The 24,973-nt window shown below is 37.3% G+C and overlaps 1 long non-coding RNA gene across 1 annotated transcript; it reads right to left on the bottom strand.

The window, feature by feature from the left end:
- Nucleotides 1–559: 559 nt before the first annotated feature.
- LOC131382620 (uncharacterized) lies at nucleotides 560–13,225 on the bottom strand. Its single transcript, XR_009212185.1, has 2 exons — nucleotides 12,443–13,225; nucleotides 560–6,345 (listed from the first exon to the last, which is right to left on the bottom strand). It is a non-coding gene; the product is annotated as an uncharacterized LOC131382620 (long non-coding RNA).
- Nucleotides 13,226–24,973: the final 11,748 nt, after the last annotated feature.

The following is a 24,973-nucleotide window of genomic DNA, read 5'->3' as shown; positions in this document are numbered from 1 at the left end:
CCATCCTGGCCTCTGGGAACCCACCCTTTGGTACTGGCTACTTAACACCCCAGCAAAGAGGAAGTAGGACTTGGAGAGGAATGTAAGTGTTAATAAAAGAGCTCAACATGATAATAAAATATAATTGATATATTTGTATATTTAAAGCTACAAAGATGGTGTATTTTATGCCATCTAAAAATGTAAGATATATTGTAAATTTTCAAAGAATAGATATAAGGTATTCAAATATTATATGTTCAATTACTATTTTTAAAGTTATGCATTTCCAAACTAAAAAAAAGTGTCAAAAGTCTTTAAATATTTATAATCTTTGACCCAGTGGTGCAATTTCTAGGACCCTATCACAAGGAAAAAAGAATTTTATATGTGACCAAAGAACTATACATAAAGTTATGTTCTAGAATATTGTTTATCATAATATAAATTTAAAGCAACCTAAATGAGGAATGCTCATGTGAATTATAGCACATCTAGATGATGGACTTATATGCAACAATTAAAACGATGTCTACAAAATATTTTTAATGATGTGGAAAATACGATTGAGAGAAAAAAAGTGGTTTATAAATTTTATTGTATTTAAAAATTGTTTGTTGCATCCAAATAAGAAAAGAAGAAAAATTATCTGTTTGCAGATGACATAATCTTATATGTAGAAATCCTAAAGATTCTATTAAAAAAAAAAAAAAAAACCTGTTAGAACTAATGAACAAATTCAGCAAAGTTTCAGGATACAAAATCAACATGCAAAAATCAATTGTGTTTTTATATACTAACAACAAACAATCTGAAAAGGAAATGAAAACAATTCCATTTACAGCAGCATAAGAAAGAATAACATACTTAGGAATAATTCTAACCAAGGAGATACACTTTTACCTGAAAACTACACAACATTGCTGAAAGGAATTAAAGAAGACTCAAATAAATAAAAAGACATCCCAGGTTCAAGAATTGAAAGACTTAACATTGTTTTTTTAAAAAATTATTTTTTATTTCATTAGGTTTTTGGGGAACAGGTGGTGTTTGGTTACATGAATAAATTATTTAGTAATGATTTCTGAGATTTTGGTGCACCCATCACTCAAGCAGTATACACTGTACCTAATGTGTAGGGAAGACTTAATATTGTTAAGATGCTTATACTACCAAAAGCCATCTACAGATTCAATGCAATCTCTATCAAAATCCCAATGGCTTTTTTGCAGAAATAGAAAATGCCATCCTAAAATTCCTATAAAATCTCATGAGATATTGAATAACCAAAACAATCTTAAAAAATAACAAAGGTGGGGCCGGGCATGGTGGCTCACGCCTGTAATCCCAGAACTTTGAGAGGCTGAGGTGGGCGGATCACGAGGTCAGGAGATGGACACAATCCTGGCTAACATGGCGAAACTCTGTCTCTACTAAAAATACAAAAAAATTAGCCAGGCGTAGAGGTACATACCTGTAGTCCCAGCTACTTGGGAGACTGAGGCAGGAGAATCACTTGAACCTGGGAGGCTGAGGTTGCAGTGAGCCGAGATTGTGCCACTGCACTCCAGCCTGGGTGACAGAGTGAGACTCCATCACAAAACAAACAAACAAACAAACAAACAAACAAAAAACAACAAAGGTGGTGGTCTTACACTTTCTGTTTTCAAAACATACAAAAAGCTATAGTAATCAAAACAGTGTGATACTGGCATAAAAACAGGCATGTTGATTAATATAATAGAAGAGAGAGGCCTGAAATAAACCCTCAAATATATGGTAAAGCAGTCTTTGACAAGGGTTCCAAGACCACTCAATGGGAAGAGGTCGATCTCTTCAACAAATGGCTCAAGGGAAACTATATATCCACATGCAAAAGAATGAAATTATGCATTTATCTTATGCTATATATGAAAATTAAATTAAAATGTATTAAGGGCCAACACATAATAACCAAAACTATAAAACCCCTAGAAGAAAACATAGGGGAAAGTTTTCATGACATTGGACTTGGCAATGATTTCTTATATGTGACACCAAAAGCATAGGCAACAAAACCACAAATAGACAAATGGGACTACATAAAACTTTAAAACCTTTGTGCATTAAAGGACACAATTAACAGAATTAATAAGTGAATGGGAGAAAATATTTGCAGATCAGATAGCTGATAAGTGCTTAACATCCAGAATATATGAAGAGCTCCTACAATTCAACAACAAAAAACAACCTGATCAAAAATGGGCAAAGAACTTGAATAGGCATTTCTCTAAAGGTGATATACAAGTAACCAACAAGAATATGAAATGATGCTCAACACCACTAATCATTAGAACAATGCAAAACAAAATCACAATGGAATATCACCTCACATCCGTTATGATGGCTACTATAAACAAACAAACAGAAAATAAAAAGTGTGGACAAGAATGTTGAGAAATTGTAATCCTGTGCACTGTTGGTGGGAATGGTGAAACTACTATGAAAAAAGTATAATGGTTTCCTCAAAAAATTAAAAATAGAACTATAATATGATTCAGAAATCCTGCTTCTGTCTGTATGTCTAAAATAATTGAAAGGGGACTCTCAAAGAGATTTGCACATCCATGTCATAGCAGCATTATTCACAATAGCCAAGAAGTGGAAGCAACCCAAATGTCCATGGTTGGGTGAATGGATAAACAAAATGCTGTGCAATAGTCCCTTCTTATTCCTGATTTCACTCTTTGTGGTTTCAGTAACTAGTATTCAACTGTGGTCCAAAAAATCACATACAATAAGATACTGAGAGAGAGAGAGAGAGAAAGATACCACATTCACACACTTTTATTACAGTATATTTTTATAAGTGTTCCATCTTATTATTAGTTATTGTTGTTAATCTGTTATGGTGCCTTAATTTATAAATTAAACTTTATCATAGGTATGTACGTATAGGAAAAAACATAGCAGACCCGTAGTTTCAGGGATATGCTGGGGGTCTTGAGGCATAACTCCTGTGGATAAGGGGACTATTGTGGAATATAACAATGGGTTATTCATCTTCAAAAAGAAAGGAAATATCGATCAGGTATGGTGGCTCATACCTGTAATCCCAGCCCTTTGGAGACTGAGGTGGGCAGATTGCTTGAGGTCAGGAGTTCCAAACCAGCCTGGCCAACATGGCAATACCCCATCTCTCCTGAAAACACAAAAATTAGCTGGGCTTGGGGATGTGCACCTATAATTCCAACTACTCGGGAGGCAGAGGCATGAGAATTTCTTGAACCTGGGAGGTGGAGGTTGCAGTGGGCTGAGATTGCACCACTGCACTCCAGCCTGGGTAATAGAGTGAGACTCTGTCTTAAAAAAAGGGAAATCTTGTCATGTGCTACAATGTGAATAAACTGAGAACATTATGCTAAGTGAAATAAGCCAGTTACAAAGGCAAATACTGTATAATTTCAATTATGTAAGGTATCCAAAGTAGTCAAATTCACAGAAACAGAAAGTAGAATGGTTGTTACCAGGAGTACGAGAGGAGGAAAAAATGGAGAGTTGTTCAATGAGTTTCAATACTTCGAGATGGAAAAGTTCTGGAGATCTGTCGTACAACTATGAGAGTACACTCAACACAACTGAACTGTATACTTAAAAATGATTATGATGAAAATAATTATTTTAGAAAGCCTTTAGAATGTTTTATGAAACTACATATAACAAAATTATATTAAATATGGAAATAAAGGACCATGGAAAATAGGATGAAAGAAGTCTGAATAGAAAAACATAAAGTTAAGCTGGGAGTATTTTGTTCACAACATGAATGCTGTAAGGCTTTGTGCTTTTGACTCTAGGCTTTTTAGCAGCCATTGCCAACTGGAGGCTCGTCATGATATTGTAATCTACAAAAATGAATTTATAGTCTGAACTTAATTAGGTCATAAATAAACATAAATATATATAAAACCTTAGAAAGAAACATGCCAAAATGTTAACAAAGGTTATTACTAGGCAGTGGTGGTAATATTTCTTCTTTATACTTGAATATATTCTCTAAAATTTTCCCAATTACTTGTTGTGAATGAGAAAAGAAAGTAGTTTCTTCAGATGGAATCTACATTTGTTGAAGATACTGTGAACATTGTTCAAATGACAACAAAGGATTTAGAATATTACATGAATTTAGTTGATAAAGCAGTGGCAGGGTTTGAGGGGATTGACTCTAATTTTGAAAGAAGTTATACTGTGGATAAAATAGCAAACAGAATCACACACTACAGAAAAACTTTTCATGACAGGAAGAATCAATCAATGTGGTAAATCATTGTCTTATTTTAATAAATTCCCACAGCCACCCTAACCTTCAGCAAGCACCACCCTGATTAGTCAGCAGCCATCAACATTGAAGCCAGACCCTTCACCAGCAAAGACTAAGACTAGCTGAAGGCTCAGATGATTGTTAGCCTTTTTTAAGTAATAAAGTATTTTTCAATTAAAGCATGTAAATTGTTGTTTTTAGACAAAATGTTATTGCACACTTAATAGATTACAGTATAGTATAAACATAACTTTTATATGTACTGGGAAACAAAGTTTGTGTGACTGGCTTTATTGCAATATTCACTTTATTGTGGTAGTCTGGAATTAAACCTGCATTATCTCTGACATATGCCTGTACCATAAAATTTACCTGTTTAAGTGTACAATTCCATTGTTTTCATATATTTACAGATATATATATATATATCATCACAATCTAATTTTCATTATCCAAAAGAGAAACCTCATAGCTATTAAGAGTCATTCCCCATATTCCCCATTCTCCTGCATCTCAGCCTTAGATAATCACTAATCTACTTTCTGTCTCTACAGATTTGCATTGGATGGACTTTTCATATAAATAGAATCATAATATATAGTCTTTTGTAACTGGTTTCTTTCACTAAGTGTAATTTTTTGAGGTTCATGTTATAATATCTATCAAGTCTTCATTCCTTATCATGGAATGATACTTCATTGTGTGGATGCTATGGTTTAATGTTCCCACCAAAACTCATGTTGAAACTTCATTCCCATAGTAACAGTATTAAGAACTGGGAACTTTAAAGAAGGGATTAGGTCATGAGGGTTCCACCCTCATGAGGGGATTAACGCTACTATGGAGGGAGTGGGTTAGTTATCTCAGCAGTGGATTACTGATTAAAAGGATGAGTTTGGCTTTCCTCTGTCTGTCTTACATGTTTGCTTTTGCCTTCTGCTATAGGATTGCCCTCACCAGTTGCTGGACCGTAGTCTTGGATTTCTCAGCTTGCAGAACCATGAGCCAGATAAACTTCTTTTCTTTATAAATTACCCAGTCTGTGGTACTCTGTTATAGCAGTGAAAAATAGACTAAGACAATGGATATACCACATTTCATATTTCCATTCATCAGGAGGCAGACATTTGGGCTGTTTCCACTTTTTGGCTAGATTTTTTAACTGTTAATAGTTTTTTTCTATGTGAAGCCTATTTCTTAAAGGGTCTTCTTTTTGAAAGTCTTATAGCATGATTAATTTATCCCATTTATATTAATCTAAGACATTAAATGACTATTATTTAAAGTTCCCAGATAGCATGAGATAATCAATTATCAATCATTATCCTTTTAGACAATCAATTATTGTACTAAACTGATGTCATCTCAGTCAAAAAGCAGAGACTTGGCATTTTAGTGAGCTCATACAGCTTCAAGTTAAATGTCCCATTTCTGCAAGGTTTTCTGATATAATGAATATAACACACAGTTTCCCATCATTACCTCTGAGGCCACTGAAGGGCCTGGAGATAGGACCTGAGGTTGCAAGTCCCTGTTTCAAATTACAGAAGAGTGTAACAGGCACTTAGCTTTATTGTTTTCAATTACATAAAGTAACAAGGACTAATTTCCAAAGCATTGGCATAAAATGTCCCCAGGGGATTTGGTTTAATGAACAGCTAAAAGTGATCTACAATGAACATATTTGCTATTGTTCATAAATGGTGCTTTTAAAGAGCTTTAGTTTTTTTTCTTAGGGAGGGAAATCTGGTTTAGCCTGTTCGTATGTTGTAATAAAGGAGAACCTTGCATTGCATTCTGTCCCAGTAATTCCCACTGGTCCACCGAAGAGCAAGCATAAATCCCCTTTCTTCCTGATGTCTTTTTACCCAGCTTGCACCCATCTCAGGTAGAAGAGAGCTGATCCTGATGGCCTGGTTTCAGCATTTGGAAGGGATTACTTTTTCCAGGGTGGAACTGTCTAAGGCATTTACACATCCAGCAATTACAGGTAGGGTCTCTTTTCTCTGACTCCATCTTAGTTCTTTTTTTCCATCTCCAACAGTGTCCAGGTTCATTGCTCTGACCTGCAAAACAGAAGCAAAGCAAAGGAAATGGCAACACTTAGATTAATTTTGAAAAAAAGAGATGATGCTGATGAGGAAAAGGTAGGAAAAATGCCATGAGATGAAGGCTATCCAGAGAGTAACACTCTTTCATATGCTCTTTTACAAATCTAACTTGGTCTGCCCCTGCCCGCAGGCTAGGTCTACTGGACCCAGGTTTGCATTTGCTAAGATCTGTAGCAGAAGGTCCAGGTCAGCTAACTTGTCTAACAAACAGTCCCAGACCTCAGTGGCTTAATTTGATACAAATATATTGCTTCCTCACATCACAGTCAATGTGGTTGGCAGTCATGCAGGAAGAGTTCAGGTTTCTTCTATCTTTTGACACCACCATTGTCAGCACATATCCTAGTTGTCGCAGAATGAGTGGCCAGGCATGCAAGTCACGTATATCACTGCCACCCATCTTCCATTAGTCAGAACTCACATAGCCTGAGCCTAATTGCAAAGGGGCCCAGGAGGAAAGTAAATGGGCTTGGTAAACACTGGGCAGTGTCTCTGCCACACCAGGTCTGGGCTAGGGGATGAGAAATATTTCTATTCCTCTCTGAAGGCCTGATTCTGGTGTCTCTGGAAGGGACTCATTGTCACATTTAATAGTAAATTCTGAGATTTGCCTTTCAATTTAGTGAATAGTAGGGGTTCACTTGAAGTTGAATTGCTGAATATTCCTGATTCTCCATCAAAACATCATCTCAAATAGCATCTAATGGTACCTGAATCAACAGTTGAGATTCTGAAAAAGTGAAATTCAAAAGCTTTGCTGGATCCTCTCTAAGTAGATTTTATTTAGTGTTCTAAAGGTCAATAAGAGTGCAGTAGTGTACTAGAGCTTTGGCTCTTTCCTGATTTACACTGTTGAAATTTTTTTTATCACTGAAAAAGATTTCACCTTAAGCAAAAAAAAAAAAAATGCTACTGGGATTTTCATTTAACCTATGTGTGCACAGGACAAACTGGACTTTCAGGAGTGAAGCCCAGTGGTTAAGAGCATGGGTTCTTTGAAGACTGTGTTAGTGTGACCTTGAGCAATTTCCTTTTTTGTTTGTTTGTTTGTTTGAGACAGTGTCTTGCTGTGTTGTCTGGCTGGAGTGCTGTGGTGCGATCTCAGCTCACTGCAACCTCCTCCTCCTGGGTTCAAAGGATTCTCATGCTTCAGTTCTGGAGTAGCTGGGACTTACAGGTACGCACCACCATGCCTGGCCAAGTTTTGTATTTTTTGTGGAGATGGTGTTTAACCATGTTGCCGAGGCTGGTCTCGAACTCCTGACCTCAAGTGATCCTCCCACCTTGGCCTCCCGAAGTGCTGGGATTACAGGTGTGAGCCACCACACCTGACTGAGCCATTTACTTAATCCTCTGTGCCTCAGTTACCCTATCTATCAAACTGAAGGGTGAGGCACAAGGATGATAATAATAGTACTTACCTGGAATAAAGTGGATTGCCTTGCTTATCCTATATTCCACCTCCCTCCAGCGGTCTTTGCCCTTCTGTGGAGGTTGAAAAGCTAATATGTGCATTTCTCAAACCCCTTGGCATGTAGGGATTTGGATGTTAGGTCAGTCTTGTCATTTAGATTGGCTTGTTTGAAATTTGGAAGGCAGATGTGAGGAAGCCATTCTCTCACCTCACTTGGCCATTTTTCTGCTGGAAAGCTAGATCTTGGAGATGTGAGGCTGCATCTGCAGCAGGGGTCCAGCGTCCTTTTCCCAGCTTCTTTGGTGCCAAAGGCAGGGGTAGTGGTGGGATCTGCAGCAGCTTCTCAAATCTAGATTCCTGCTCTGGGATGCATTCTTGGATTTACTAGCTCTCAGTGACCTTGAAAGTAGCAGTAGCTTTCCTAGCAGGAGAGTTCTGTATTTCTCTGATAATTACTTTTGGAGGCCCAGCCTAGAACCTATTCCTTCAGCCTTTCCAACAACTTTGTAAACATCTAATTCCTTGTATTGAATCCCAGCTTGCATAAAGTGGTTTCATTTTTTCTGTAATGAATCCTGACAAAATCAGTATCTCATAGTGTTATTGTGAGAATGAAATAATATATGTAAAACACTAAAACCTGGTATGTAGTATTAAACACGTGAGTTTTACTATTATGTACACATATGACCAAGAATGTGAAAGGAGCTGTTACAGGATTGTCCAAAGAGTTCCATTTTAAAAGTTGAATCTAGCTCTAGCAATATGGCTACCCAGCAGCAAATAAAGTGGACATTTAGTTATACAAGGTTAATTTGCCCACATTCCCTTTCACATGCGAATTAAGAAAAAGCTGTTCAGCCCTCTGCTGACCCCATTACTTTGACAATTGCCATTTCACCTGGTCCTAAAAGGGCGCAACCTCAAATTACTCTTTAGCTCTTGGACTCTATGAGAACATTGTGGATAAAGATGAAAATGCACCAAGAACAGAAATATCTTATTAAAACCCTCTTTTTAAAAATCAATTTATTTAATTACAGGAGCCAGCTAAAGATGAATAACTGTCTATTCTAAAAAAAGTGCTAATATAAAAGAGGAAAATTTTAAACAAAATTGTATTTGGTCACTTTGAAACTTCCTTTATTCAAGATTTTAAAAGCCTAATTTAACATTCATTATTTCATCCTGAAATCCACTCAGTCTGCCTTTCTTATAAATTACCTTTTCAATGCATGCTTTGTATCAAAGCCACAGAATCGTTTCCTTTTGTGGTTCCTTCTATTGAGCTGATATTTTGAATCCAAAGTGACCATTACTTGCCAGGCATGAGGAATTTTCAACAACTCAGTATCATTAATGAAATTTGGGTGGCTGTTTTTGGGGATGGCAGATGTTTGTTATGAATGATGATGATGATATTTTTGACAAAAGAGAGACTATGTAACTAGCTTTTTCTGGAAATAATTCAGTTTCATATTTACATCCTTGTATGACTTAATAAGCATCTTCTATCATCAAAGAAGGATTGCTGGATACCACAAAGAAGAAAGGTGTGAATACACTTTAGAACCAGGTAGACTCTAATGAGATTCTAGCTACAAATTTAATAGCAATTTTTGGCAAAAATTATTCCCAAATCTCATTTGTAAAATAAGAATAATCATAGTTTCTCCTTGGATTTTTTTATGATAACATAAAAAACATGTATATAAAACATGTTTATAAAATACATGTATATAAAATACTTGTATATAAAATACTTAAGAGAGTGCTTGGCCCATAGGAAATCTATGGAACTACTCCTGATTACAAACAAGTCGCTTTAGTTTTCTCACTAAAACTTCTTTGCAGAATATTAAGATAAGTTTGTTTCAAGACCTAGTAAATGCTTCTAAGTATTATTCTGACTGTTATTACTATTCTTTATAATTAGTCAACTCTCTTTGAACCAGAATATTTCACTAACAGAGTACTCCTAAAATATTGCAGATGACAATGGGTTACTGTATTTTTCATAAGTCACTCAATAGTTCTAAAAAATAATAGGTTAAAAATAATAAAACAAAGCTGGAATAAAAATGGCTACAGTCCTAAATGCCATAGAATCAGTTCATGAATTTCTATTGTTGCATGAAAAAAAAGGAATTTTTTTTTCCAGTTGAGCACCTGTTTATTTCAATCACCAGAGCATGGGAGACTATATCTGAAAACTTTGCTTCTGAGCTCAGCATCTAAACTTACTCCAAAGATGGTTTTTATGCTATTTCTAGACAGGAAATACAAACTGTTCATAGAAGTATTAAATATTCTTATAGTCGTTATTGGGAATGTTTTATGTTTACAAATGTGACTTCAATTATAACCATGTAGGGCTTTAAAAGGCCAAAGGCAGAGGGCCATTGGTGGTAATTATGCCACTGACATTTTCTACAATGATCATTTGTAGATCCCCATGAGTGTATTTTCATCTGCATGTGCAAAGATGCAGAGAGTTGCTGAGAGTTCCGAGTATTCTGTTAGTTTTGAGTTACCAAAGCCAAGACCCCTGCCCTGGTCCAAGGAACTGACTGGGTCTTGGAAGTTGGGGAGGGAGTTTCCTTCTAAGTGCCCAATGCCTCTTGTCCTTCTAAGGCATGATCCACACAAACCCAGGGAATAAGGACCCTGATCCCCCATAGCCATCACTGGCCATCTGACTTGCCTTTCGCTTTACCTTGGCCTATTGTTCTGTAACCAGACTTCTCAGTGCTCTGTCAGATAAATGGCAATCAAACGTGATTGTCAAAGTTCTACCTCCTGGTGTCAGTACTGAGGTTTATGACAGTGGTATATCTGACTGCTACTCTGAAAATGACCTGGAATTACCACATTTGGGGCTCTATCCTTCAAAATCAGAGTATTTGACACCAGATATTACAACATAAAAATTAGGTGTAGATAAGGAGTAAAATCCTCCTTTTGTAAAAAAAAATTGTGGTTTTTCCTTCTTTGACATCCCCTAATTTGTAAAAATTTTTAGAGACAGGGTCTTGTTCTGTCACCTAGTCTGGAGTGCAGTGGCACGTAGCATCATAGCTCACCGCAGCCTCAAACTCCTGGACTCCAGTGATCCTCCCACCTTAGCCTCCCAAGTAGCTAGGACTACAGACATGTGTCACCATGCCCAGCTAATTATTTTATTTTTTGTAGAGATAGAGTCTCACTATGTTGCCCAGCCTGATCTGGAACATCTGGACTCAAGTGATCTTCCTGCCTTGGTCTCCCAAAATGCTAGGATCACAGCCTGAGCCACTGTGCCTGAGCCATCCTCCAATTTTAAAAATACTTTATGGGGGTATAATTTACATACCATAAAATATACTCATTTTAAATGTATAATTCAATTACTTTTTGCAAATTTACCCAGATTTGCAACTATCACCAAAATTCAGTTTTAGAACATTTTGGATTGTTCATTGCTAGTATATTGGAATACAATTGATTTTTGTATATTGACCTTGTGTACTGCAATTTTGCCAAACTTTTCAAAAGTAGTTCTAGCAGTTTTTTTTTTTTCTATGTGTGTGTTCCTCAGGATTTTCTAAATACAAATTCCTGTTGTCTGTGAATAAAGACAGTGTGCTTTTCCCCTAATTTTTAACAGATTTCAAATCCAGTCAGTTTCTGAGAAGGAGATACTGGGAGGAGATGCTGGTCTTGGCCACACAGCCCCTGCAGGGTGTCTGTCTGGCAAATCTGGCAAGAACCAGGAACCTAGTTCTCGTTTTCAGGAGCAAGACCCCTCTTTGGAGTTATTTATTTTCTTATAACTGTAGTTATAATTACATATATGTTTATATATATTTATAACTGATATTTAGCACAGTTAATGAGAGTGTTTTCCTTCTTAGGTTAAAAAAGAAAAGAAATGCAAGACTGGTAATTCAAATGCTTTTGGGTGGCATTTATGGACACAACTATACACATGTACTGGAATTTCTACTGGGTGTTCATTGCCATTGCTTCTTACTCAGCTGAGCACCGAAAGAATTACTCAGCCCTCACAAAAAAAATTGTCTCCTTTATTTTCCTTTTTTCTGCACCATTTGTCAATAGCGCTTGATTTTGACATCTTCATAAACTCCCTTCGACTTCATATCCATGACCCATTTATTGCTAAATTCTACTCCTTCTCTCTTATCATATTGACAAAAAAGGCTTAACTTCTTAAATTATTCTTCTCCCTTTCTCTCCTTGGCCACCTGAAAAGCCGAAGATATTTTCTCCATTGTTAAAGCTACTTAATATTCTTCCAGATAAAATATCAATCTACACATTTACCATTCCTCATCTTGATTAATGTAAACTTCTCCTGTCGGCCTTACTTATAAATCACCTTCATTTGCCAAAAATTATTTTCCATCTTTGTTCTTGTAACAGCATATCTTTACCAGACTCTTCTTTTGTTAACTGCATTCCCCCTTAGGATTTCCATTATGTTATGAATCTTGTTTGTCTTCTATGTGTTCTGCTTCCTGTCATCTTGGCTAATGTTTTAACTTTGAGGACTTTAGTCTCTGTGCATCTATCTTTTTGAAATGTAACTCCTCTACCCGTTTCAGAGAGTAGCACTCTTACATCCACACGTTTACCAACCTGGGGGTTTGGAAGTCAGGAAATGTGTTCTGTTTTAGTCATCTCTGTGCCCCCAGCACAGGCCTCTGCTTAAAGTTGCCTCTTCACGTTCCCTGACGACTGAGCATCTTCTAGGCACCTGATGCCCTGCTGCACTCTGGGGACAGAAAAAGGAATTAGAAACTGTCCAGGGCTTTGATGGGCTCACACTCTAACTCTGAGCATTGTGAAAAGAGAAACTTATTATTCATTGTGACGAAGGCTATGATGGAGGCACAGACAAACGGCTGTGAAAACACAAAGAAAAGACCTGCCCAGGGGTGAAAGTTTCATGAAGAAGGTGCCACTGGAACAGGACTTTGAGGGAGTTTTTACCAGAATCGAGACTCTAAGCAAAATGGTTCCATAGCTGTTGAAGTAAAATTGAAAAAACAAACAAACAAACCAGTATATTAGGAGCAAATATTCTGGGCTCCAGTTCCATCTTTGCTGTTTTCTAGTCATGTGGTCTTGGCCACAACATTTATCTGTGTTCTGATTTCCTTATCTTTTAAATGGGAATGATATGACAACATACCTGTCAACAATTCTGTGAGGATCACATGAAATTATACATGTGCAAATCTAAAACATTATATGAAAATAGCTTAATTTCAATATATGCTATACATATGGTATGAAAGTTTGTATTCCCTATTGGGAGGCCAATCGATAGTACTTGTGGTTAAAAATTATTTTTATAATATATATTAACATATATAATATATAATTATTAAAAATTATGATTAAAAAATCAACTGAGAAGAGAAAAGCATGTTATTTAGAATTTTGGAAGCAAGACACTAGGGGAATACCTGAAAGTGTTTGCTTTTGGGGAGTGAGCTTTGGAGGGCAAGTGTGTAGTAGGCAGGTACTTATGTATCACTTGACTTTTAAAATATTTGGCTTTAAAAAAGGTAAAAGTAAATAAAAAAGAGTGGAGATCCATCGAGAAGGGAGTTTATTTGTGACCTGGAATCCCCTGTTCCATCATACCCCCAAAGAAGAGCACAGACCCTGCCCCTTGAAGCCTGACCTTGTACCCAGACGCTCACTCTGACTTCAGGATGGGAGATTAGTGAAGTTCTAAAGCAATAGCTCCTAATGCGGGATGCACTGTGCCCTCAGGGAAAGTTTTCGTCTTCTGGCGAGTCATTATTAATTGTCACAGTGACAAGGGATGGTGAGGCAGGTGAGGGAGGGTCTGGAGTGGGTCACTGGCGTCTCCTGGGCAGGAACTAGGGATGCTAGACATCTCGCAATGTGTGAACAGGTCCACACAGTGTAGGATTGTCCTGACTCTCTCATGACTGTCACATACCCCACTGTACATTCATGTAGTTAAAAACAAGTCACCTTGTTTAAAAGTATCCAAGCCTAGAATCTAACTGTGTTTTAATATATTCACATTGAATTTTCTGAGATTTTCTTGCAGTTTTAAACATGTTTAGCTCAGACCTTTAATATGTATTGTGTGCACCATTTCAGAAAATCATATCACCAATAGTAACACCATTTCTAGACTTTGAGACTCCAGTGCAACTGTAGCTGTTGCATCACAGTGATTCCAAGCATATGTAGAAACATATTTTTTCTTTATTTCAAAGTTTCAAGTATAAAAGAAGCATGTTGATAATCCACTGAATAGGTTTTATTTTTCTTAGGTTGTGCATCTGTCTCTTCCATTATGTCTTCTTGTGAAGTCATGCCTAAACATCTACATGTTAAAATACACAGTTTATTATAAATTACTTACAAATTCATATTCATTTTACAGCTACAGCAGTATGTGTTGATTTTGAAATTATGCCTGTAGATAGGTTATATTATCTATGAACTTTATTTCAAGATAGTAAAAGAGTTTTGAACAAATATTTATTACATAAAGCAGTAAGTCTGATAGGGCTTGAGTATAGTTATTTTAGGAAGGCCTGGAAGTTCTTTTTTGTATTTGACCTGGATCCCTACTGTCACTGTTTAGGGCCATTTTCAATTTTCAGTCACATTCCCCCTCCCTTTAGAGATGGAAAAGAGCTACTCAGAACCACCTTAAATTTTTCTTTCTCTTTTTAAGTCCAAAGATGTCAATGATGTAATATTGCCCACTAGGTTTGGCATAGCAAAGCCTTTTCTGGTTATAAATATAATTTTGCATAGTTCACAGTTCAGAATCCACTTTTGTGTGTGTGTGTGTGTGTGTGTGTGTGTGGAATCAGCTGCAGGATGGCAGGAGCTTTTCTGCAGTCTTTCACTGCAGCCTCTTTGGAGCTTCCCCAGCTGGTTATGTAGAACTGGTCCTGCTTCCTGATCTTGGGGGCCCCATGTGCCTCTACCCCAGAGCTAGGGCGCACTCTGCATTCTACCCTTCACACTGCTAATTCACCAAGCTAATTAGGCTGGTTAAGGGTCTGTAAAGGCAGAAATCTGTTGGAGTTTAGTCTCATTCATTTCTTTCAGAGGAACTTGCAAGGAAGCTCCTGTCAGCTTTTGGAACGGGAACAGCATCTCAAAGGCTTGGCATGAGAAATAGCTGAAGGTGCCAACCTTCCAGGCCAAAGATTCTAGTCACAAAGAGTCCCAATTCAACTTTTTCCCTTGAGGCAAACTTCAAAGTATGCAGGAATCAAAAACTCATATAATGAAAATAAACCAAGGGATAACACACTTAGCTAAGACTTGCTGGAAACACATTTCTCCCACTGTACCTCAATTCTCTCTGTCTCCAGAAAGACCTCATGGTACTTAATTACTTGCAAGGAGGACAGAGCAGGTTTTCTGATGTTCACTTTATTCCAGTTGCGCCAGTTTTATTAAATAAAGTTATGTAGCTTACCACTAGCCAGGCACTGTTCTAAGCACTTTAAAAATGTTAATTCATGTAATCCTCATAACAACCCTAGGAGATAGGCACTTTTGTTATTCTTATTTTACAGATGAAGAAACATGTACACATTGTCTATTTTCCTTTGCTAGTATATGTTTTTCTTCTTTCCTTTTTTTTTTCCTTACATAAGGTTTTAGGACAATGCATAATTTTCTTGTGGAACTTTTTTTAATGATTGAAAAAAATCACAAAATGACTAGAGCAAAGCATAATCTCAAAACACGATGTTTAGAGTTGTGAGTTTTTTGTTCTAGTGAAATATAAGCTACTTAAGGAATTCCATAGAAGGGCATAAACTAAAACCTCTTAGAGATTCATTTGACCATTAGGCCTAATTTAGGAGAATAAAACAGCACCAGAGGTTTTAATCTCTTGAATTTCTCATCTTTTTATGTGCTCTTGGCATTGCCTAATTTTTTCCCCCACTAGTGAACCTCTAGGCTTTTGGGGGTGGCAAGAGAAGAATAGCATCCTTACAACCTGTGTAAGGCTATTGTTCACACACCAATGCACATATTAAAAGAGCAAATGTCCAACTATGGTCATTCACACTTTTCCTTGCACCTATATAGTACCATTTATGTGCAAGCTTTTGTGACAATTTGATTTAATGAATATCCAGCTAGTTGGTTTAAAAAACTATCATAGTTCTAGCAAAGCCTTGAGACTTGTGGTCTGTTAAAATTAGAACCCTCCTACTGGAGCATTTTGGATTTTGAAAAAGAAAAGTATATGGCAGCTTCACTTATTAGATAAATCTTCTGTAATATAATTTCCTTAGGGTATTGCAATTCTTACCACCCCTATTTTGGCATTCTGAAGCACATGCCATTTAGATTTGGATTATTTTCAACTATCAATTAGTGGGGAGAGGTGGGACTACTCTCCCCTTTAAAGCATTTTTCCATGCCACTGAAATTTTACAGGAAGCTTGGTATTAACTGGAATGGTCAGAGAATATGGATGTCTGGCTACTTGGATAAGCAAAGAGTTAATGAGAAAGCCCATTCTGTTAGACCTCTTAGCCTTCTTTGTAAAACTAATTAGCCCACCTAATGGCCTTAGAAAACAAAGTATGTAGTACTAAACATCACTGATTCTTTCTTTTAGAGAACAAGGTATTGGTATGCCTCAGGGTCCTCATTCAGGAGGACCATTATTGCTCTACAGAACTGTAGTTAGAGAACAGAGGGGACAGGACTCAACCTTCATTGCTTCCTGGACTTACCTACTCTGGAATTCTTTTCACTTGTATCTCTAAGTTATTTTTTTCCCTTCTTTCTTTTTTTAATCAACAAGATGCACAGGCTGTGGAGTAGCTTGTCAGGGTTTAAATTCTAGTTCTACCAGTTACTCATTGTATGATGTTGAACAAGTTAATTCCCCGTTCCTGAGTTTCCTCATCTGTAAAATAGGCAAAATAGTAGCACCTACAACAACCCATTACTACTCATGTTATGAGTATTAAATATTCACACTAAAGCACTAAGGAGAATGTCAATGTCTGTATCTGAAATTAGGCAAACTGCAAAGTCTAATGGGACAGTCTCCAAGACTGTCCTCACTTCTGACACTAACTGCAAGCCTAGGGTGGGTCTCTAAAACCATGCCTAGTTTTGATAATTCACTGAATGAGCTAACAACTTACTGAAAGCCATTACACTGATAACTGTTACAGTTTACTACAGGACACACCTTAGAACTAGCCAAAGGAAGAGACACATAGGGCCAAATCTAGGAGGGCTCCAAACACAAAGCTTCCATTATCCACAGGATGTTCTACTCTCCTGGTCTCAATGTGCAACAATACACATGTAATATTGCCAACCTGGGATGCTCACCTTGGCTTCAGTGTCCAGAGTATTTATTGGAGCTTCATTATGTAGGCATGATTGATTGTTTGCACATGTGGTTAAACTCAGTTTCTAGTCTCTCCCCTCACTCTCCAATGTCAAGCTAACACCACATGGCTCAAGGGCCACACCATGGGTAACCTTGTTAGCATAAACTACCAGGAGTTGTCTAGCCTACCATGAATAACAAAGACGTTTCTTTCACTTGGAAAATTCCAAGAGTTTAAAGGTTACCTCCCAGAAGCCAGGGACAAGGACCAGGCCTCTCTTTGGGTCAGGCCAATTTCTTTATTACGCAGGGTAAGCATTCTCCTAATGTTTATGATTATCATAGTAATTGCCCTCTTTCTCTTATAAGAAGATGAAAGAAAAACATTTTTTCCCACTTCTCTTATTATAAAAATGTACAAACATACAGAAAAAAAACATTGTAAGAAACACCAATATAACCACCACACATTTTGCCATATGTATCTATCTAGATGAATATGTGTATACATATGTGTGCATATATAATAGGTATATTATGTATGGGTAATATTTTTGGTAAATCATTTGAAAATCAGTTGCAGCTGTCACAACCATTTATCTCTCAACACTTCAGCACACATTTCCTATGAATAACTACAATACCACTATTATAACTTATAGAGCTAACAGTAATTTCCTAATATGTAATATCCAGACTATATTCTAATTAAAGATAAAATATGAGTTAATTGAGGGATCCAGTTAGTTGCCAGACTCCTTTTCCCCAGACACATGCTCATCCTGTATTTCCCCCATGGAAGAATCTAGGGTGGCTTCATGTTTCTTGCTGATCAAGTCCAAACACTGGTGGCTGACTTTCAAAGCTTTCTATGATCTTGTGGGTGTTTTGTGCATTGCCTATGTTCCCACATACATTTACATAACATTTCCTGAGTGCCTACTGTGTGCCAGGCATGGTGCTGATGGCTCTGTATTCACAGTCTCGGTTCCTACTGCCTCATTCCATCAACCTTCTGCTCAGACATGGTGTCTCCTCATCTTTCTGCAAAAACTGTGTGCATTGATCGTCGAGAGGAGTTATTTTGTCCTCTCAGCCTTTAAAGTTTCCTAGTTCAGTAGTCTTCAAATTGTGTCCCATGGATTCAGTTGATGAGCCCCAGGAGTGGCCTTGAGGTTGAGGTGATGGCCAAGAGGGTGGGTCATAGTGTCCCTATAGCTTCCCCTACTACCACCGAGAAAGAATTGTTATTATTCTACCACTTTTAAAAAAATAGTTTTACAAACCATTAATCTAATCCAACCAAATCCTTTTACAGAACAGTGAATCAATTTGCTCAGATATCCAAAACTTGGGTTTGGAGAGAAGAACCTACTTCAGGGATATTTGAGTACCCACGCTTACCTTTAGCCTTTGGAAAGGTTGTCCCCTTGTCTGAACAGCCACTCAAACTCCTCTCAGATCCACTCTTACCTCCTTAAAGCATTGGCAACATCTACCCTTTCTTTACCATTAAATCTCCCAACAAGCCGCCCAAGGTGGTATCTTTCTCTGCTCTCCTAAAGCATTTTTAGTCGGAACTGCATACATTTAACATTTAATTCTGTGCTCTGGAAAACATTTTTTCTTTTTTTGTGTGTTTTAGTTTTCTCTCCCTTCAAGGTCAATGGTACTTTGAACTCGGGAGAACAACTTGGACTTTTTAGTCCGCCAAACAAATAAACATTCACCAAATAATTACTGTGTACCAGGCACTAGTTGAGGTGCTTTGAAGAAATAAGGATGAATAACTCCTTGCTTCCAGAGGCTCAAATTCTACTTGTGAAAAGAGACAAGGAAATAATGTTCTACAGTGTGAATGAAGTAAGTACAAAATACAGGTCAAGAGAGGTGCTGTGAAAATGCAAGAGGAAATGCAACTCATTGTAACAGAAAAGATCAATAAAGTTTCCATTTGTTTCTATCCATCACGGGGCACCCTGTAGACAAGTGCTGTTAACAGAGGGTTTTACTCCATCTCAGTTTTGATGAATTAGTATTCAACTTTGCTGGGAAAAAAATCCAGAAGTGGATATGGCCAAAGGCCCGTTCTGCCTTATAAGAACAAAGCCAAAAATTAAATCTCTTTTTGGGGTTGTGATTACTCTTGTAACACAGGGCTCAGAACATAGTAACTGCTTAACAGTTGCTTGTTAAAAGCAGCTTGTGGTGCTTTGTATATACCAGTTTTTAAGAGTACCATTTATTATCAATTTCCTACATTGAATTCCATTAAAGAACAAAAGCATATTTTAAAATCACCTTATTCCAATTCGATCCTACCTTCGGGAGATTTCAAAAATTTCTCAAGAAAAAAAGCAATTCTTTTGGAATTCAAAGGAGACTCAGCTCCAAGAATAAAACTACATCAGATAATTATTAAGGTCAAGCCCAGGTCTATGATTCCTAACTCTGAGGCTACCTTCCTCTTATCATTTATTCCCCAAAACTATTTTTACCTCAAATTCAAATTCCATAGGCAATTTGTGTGACATTCTAGGGTTTTCTAGTACAAAAATATATTAGTGGAAGAGCCACAAGAAATACTCAGGACGAATTATTTCCTGGAAGTACAACTAAACATTAATTACGCCAAACCCAAATTGTCATTTTTGGCAGGCACTCTCTGGCAACCAGATGAATAATACTCTTAAGATGTTATTCATTAAGTTAACGTATTTAATTTCTTGTGGGTTTGTTTATGGCTAACATCTGTTAAAGTCATGGAGATATAGTTCCCAAAATGAAATCCATTAGAGAAACTACATTAAAGGTGTACCACGAAAGAGGTTAGGATTCCATAATGGCTCTTGTAAATGTATGTTTATTTGTGTTACTATGTAATTAATGTTGGCTTCCCCACCCACTATACTCTAAGAACTGTAAGAGCAGGGAAACGAACCTTTTCACTACTGCTTCACTACTGCCTTGCAAAATGCCTGATACCTAGGTGTTCAATATATTTTTGCTAAGTTGATGAACTTGGAAGACAGACTTTGGTGCACTCCTGGATTACTCTTTGCCTAATAAAATATACTTCTTAGAGATCAGGATGAACTCACAGAAGACACACTAACCAAATTTGCAGAGGGGGGAACAGCTAGAGAAAGTGTAGGTTGAGCCGTAGGAAAATGCTGTTTTTGCAGGTCCAAATGAGAAGAGGAGATAAACCTTTCTTTTGGTTCAACCTAATGTGACAGTTTTGAATATTCCTGCTCCTTTTTCTCAACCATCTGAATTTATGACTCATTTAAATGCATCACACTTTTAAAAGACATCGGCTGGGCGCAGTGGCTCATGCCTGTAATCCCAGCACTTTGGGAGGCCGAGGCTGGCGGATCACAAAGTCAAGAGATCGAGACCATCCTGGCCAACATGGTGAAACCCCGTCTCTACTAAAAATACAAAAATTAGCTGGGCGTGATGGCATGCGCCTATAGTCCCAGCTACTCGGGAGGCTGAGGCAGGAGAATTGCTTGAACCCAGGAGGCAGAGGTTGCAGTGAGCTGAGATCGTGCCACTGCACTCCAGCCTGGCAACAGAGCAAGACTCCGTCTCAAAAAAAAAAAAAAAAAAAAGACATTTATGTCCTATGACCATAATCTGGAAGGGTAAGAGAAACAGTTTTAGACAGGATGTGATAGACATCTTTAGATATTTGAGCAGCTGTTGGGGGAAGGATCAAATTAGCTTATATGTGCCTGATCATAGTTTAACTGGAATCAATAATTGGAAGCTACAAGGAGACAGTTCTTAATTCAGCAATAAGGATGAACTTTCTTTCAGAGCTGTTTGGATGATACTTCTTCAAACTGGATGTATTTAATCAGTCTGAGTAACTCTTTGCTTGATCCTATTGTAAAGAGAAATCTAAGCCACATCGGGGAGAGACTAGATGACCTCAGAGGCTCTTCTCAACTTTAGAGTTTATGACTTGGCTTCAAGGAACCCAGTGAGACCCATTAATGTAGGTCCAGGTGTATTTATCTCTAAGGGGATATTCTGTATTCAGTTGTTGAATATTATATGATTTAAAAAGAAAGGTATTACAGATCATAGTATAATTTTTCTACAAAAGTGAACTTGGGTCTAGATTAAAAATAAATGTGTATACACAAGGTGAACAAGTTATTATCACAAGAATAGGACCACAACCAACAGAAATATTTTCTTAAATTTGTGGTATTAGTGTTTTAAAAGGCTTTAAATCCAAACTAAATTAGATAAAGATTAATTTTTGCATTAATTCCAAGGAATACTTGCCAGAACTATGGTTTATATGTTTGGGCTACACCAAACATATAGCTTCCAATTAGCTTCAGTTGGAGATGGTTATAGCAGTGCTAACAACCCTGAGCTTGGTCATTTCTTGTCCATAAAAGACCAAATTCAGCTCAACAAGTATTTACTGACTCTATTTAATTTGTCATGTCCTAGAGGCCCAAGGGAGAATGAGACAATGCAACCACTCCTCAAGAAACTAATGTGCTCCAAGTTTCGGCTAGAAATATTAATACTCCCTGTATCGGTCCATTCTCATGCTGCTAATAAAGACATACATGAGGCTGGGCAATTTATAGAGAAAAAGAGGTTTAATGGTTTCACAGTTTCACAAGGCTGGGAAGCCCTTACCATCGTGGTGGAAGCCAAAGGAGGAACAAAGGCACATCTTATATGGTGGCAGGCAAGAGAAGTCAGAAGTGAAGGTGGGGGGAAGGCCCCTTATAAAACCATCAGATCTCATGAGAACTAATTCACCATCATGAGAACAGGATGGGGGAAACTGCCCCCGTGATTCAATTATCTCTACCTGGTCCCTCCCACGACACTTGGGAATTATGGGAACTACAATTCAATGTAAGATTTGGGTGGGGACACAGACAAACCACATCACTCCCTGAACACTTAATTTGTGCCATTTAACACTTCTAAACACCTTATAAAGTAAGCACCATTTTTAATCCCATTTATATATAAAAATACTAAAATATAAATAACTGAGTAAACGCTTGTGGTCATACAGCTGGTGAGTAACCAAGACAAGTTTGGCTTCAGTGTTCACAAGCTTAAACATTATAATATACTGCCTTCTAAGAGAAGCACAATTCCTTTGCATTGTTCAAGGGATACCCACTGCCTCTGACAAAAAACGTGGAATATACTCATCAGAAGATGGCTACATAGCCCGTTTGTATTCATCCAATGAGTTCAATTGATATTTGTGGAAAACCTACTGTATTTTAGATACTGCACCAGGTGATTTCACAGTGACTATCTCATTCAATCTTAACAGCTTTGTCAAACAGATACTGTCTTTATTTTACAGAGAAAACTGAGAGCTAGAACTTAAATGACCTGTCTGGGTTCACACAATTATTGAGAAATAGTGCTGGGATTTAAGCTCAGGCCTCCTAAGTCCTGTGCTCTCAGTAGGCTTATAAAAGTCATTTTTTAAAAGAATACAAGTCAGTAGTTGTTAGTATATTTACAAAGTTGTGCAAGCATTACCACTATTTAATTCCAGGACATCACAGAAGACACCCTCCACCCTCTAGTGGCTACTTCCCTTTCTTTCCTCCCCCATCCCCTGGCAACCAATAATCTAGTTTGTGTCTCTATGGATTTGCCTATTCTGGACATTTCATATATGTGGCCTTTTATGTCTGGCTTCTTTTACTTAGCATTTTGTTTCCAAGGTTTATCTGTGTGGTAACATATATCAATATTTCATTCCTATTTATGGCGATTCCATTTTATGGACATACTATATTTGTTTATCTACTCATCAGTTGATAAACATCTGGATTGGTTTCCACTTTTTCGTTATTACCAATAATGCTACTATGAACATTCATGTGCAAGTTTTTGTGTGAACATATGCTTTCAGTTCTCTTGGGTATGTACCTAGGAGTGGAATTGCTGGATCATATGATAACTGTCTTAACTTTTGAGGAGCAGCCAAACTGTTTTCTAAAGAGGCTTCCCATTTTACAGTCCCACCAGCAGTGAATGAAGGCTCAAATCTCTCTATATCTTCTCAGTACTATTTTTCCTTTCAAATTATTATAATAGCCATCCCAGTGGGTATAAAGTGATTCTTCATTATGGTTTTCAGTTGCAATTCCCTACTAATGATGTTGATTGTCCTCTCATATTTCATGTGCTTATTGGCCATTTGTATCCATTTTTGGAGCGATGTCTATCGAAATCTTCTGTTGTTTTTTTTTCTTTGAGATTGAGTTTTGCTCCTGTCGCCCAGGCTGAAGTGCAATGGCATGATCTCAGCTCACTACAACTTCCACCTCCTGAGCTTAAGCAATTCTCCTGCCTCAGCCTCCCTAGTAGCTGGGACTACAGTCATGTGCCACCACACCTGGCTAATTTTGTATTTTTAGTAGAGACAGGGTTTCACCATGTTGGCCAGGCTAATCTCGAACTCCTGACCTCAGGTGATCTGCCCTCGGCCTCCCAAAGTGCTACGATTACAGATGTGAGCCACCGTGCCCAGCCTAAATTACTTATTTTTAATTTGGTTTCTTGTGCTTTTGATGTCATACCTAAGAAATCATTGCCTAATTTAAAGTCATGAAGATATACATGTAAATATCATTTTAAAACCGGGCTTTCAAAGACTTTCTCTTCTCCCATGAGGGAAGAGATGCATAATCACAAAGTTCCCTTTATGGCTTTAAGTGAGCCTAAGTCTCTATTTGGTGTTGTAAAATTGGGCTTATTTTCACTAGGGGATAGGAACATTACATTTAAATAAATAATTAAACATTTTCTCCTAAATTAAAATTTATGTAAAGTGCTTATTACAGGACCTTAAAAACATTCTGGCTATTATTATCCTAATCATTATAACCATCCTAAGATTTTAAATCAATATTCTGCATAAAATAATAAATAGAAAATAATAAAAGTTTGGCACTCAGGGTGAAGGGAAAAATATTCAAAAAAGAGACACGTTAGCATGTGATAGCTGAGCTGAGACAGCTTCTCTAAGCCCACTATTTTTGGTCAACCTAAGGCATAGCATTTGTACCTCTAACCAACAGTTATGTCCCCTAAAATTTGGGGACAGAAACCTTTATTTCATACCTGTTTCCAACTTCTTAATTATGTAAACATACACTTAAGATGGTTCACCTATTGTTTGACCATTGTATCTTGACTTTTGGTTCAGATTAACTTTTCACAGAACTTATAATTGGGGATTCCAGGGCCACATGCTGCAGCAGAATCCATGGGGTAGCCTCCAGAGAGAATTTTAAGTGTGCAGTAAATTTTAAGTGTACAAATAGTGCAACTCAATTACAGGGGGTACCATTTGACTCAAAGTGATTGCAGATTCGTAGGGCTTTTATGATTCTCCAGCAAATTAGCAGACAAGTGTCTTAGAGAAGAAGAACCTTTTTCTAATTTTCTATAAATTCACCAAAGGGGTAGCAGTGGGGCAGTGCACGGAGAATCCCACAACTTCCATGAGTTGAAGGTAGTGTGTCTTTATCTTTGGCAGTATATTCATCAAATCTTCAAGTTCTGGGGGACCAATTTAGGGATCCTGGGTTATTTCAGGTAGCTGTGGTCTCTATGATATCTGCTCGTTTTGTCAATGTGGCCACGATAATATCCATATATTGTACTTAAGTAGACACCAATAGCCTACAGAACCCCTGATCTTTGTGTGTTTGATGCTATTACTAATAGTAATAATAGTAATAATTGACGCTATTAATAATAGTAAT

This window comes from Hylobates moloch, unplaced genomic scaffold (assembly GCF_009828535.3).
Source record: "Hylobates moloch isolate HMO894 unplaced genomic scaffold, HMol_V3 SCAFFOLD_2, whole genome shotgun sequence".
NCBI lineage: Eukaryota > Metazoa > Chordata > Mammalia > Primates > Hylobatidae > Hylobates > Hylobates moloch.
This window is presented reverse-complemented; position numbering and strand designations above follow the sequence as displayed.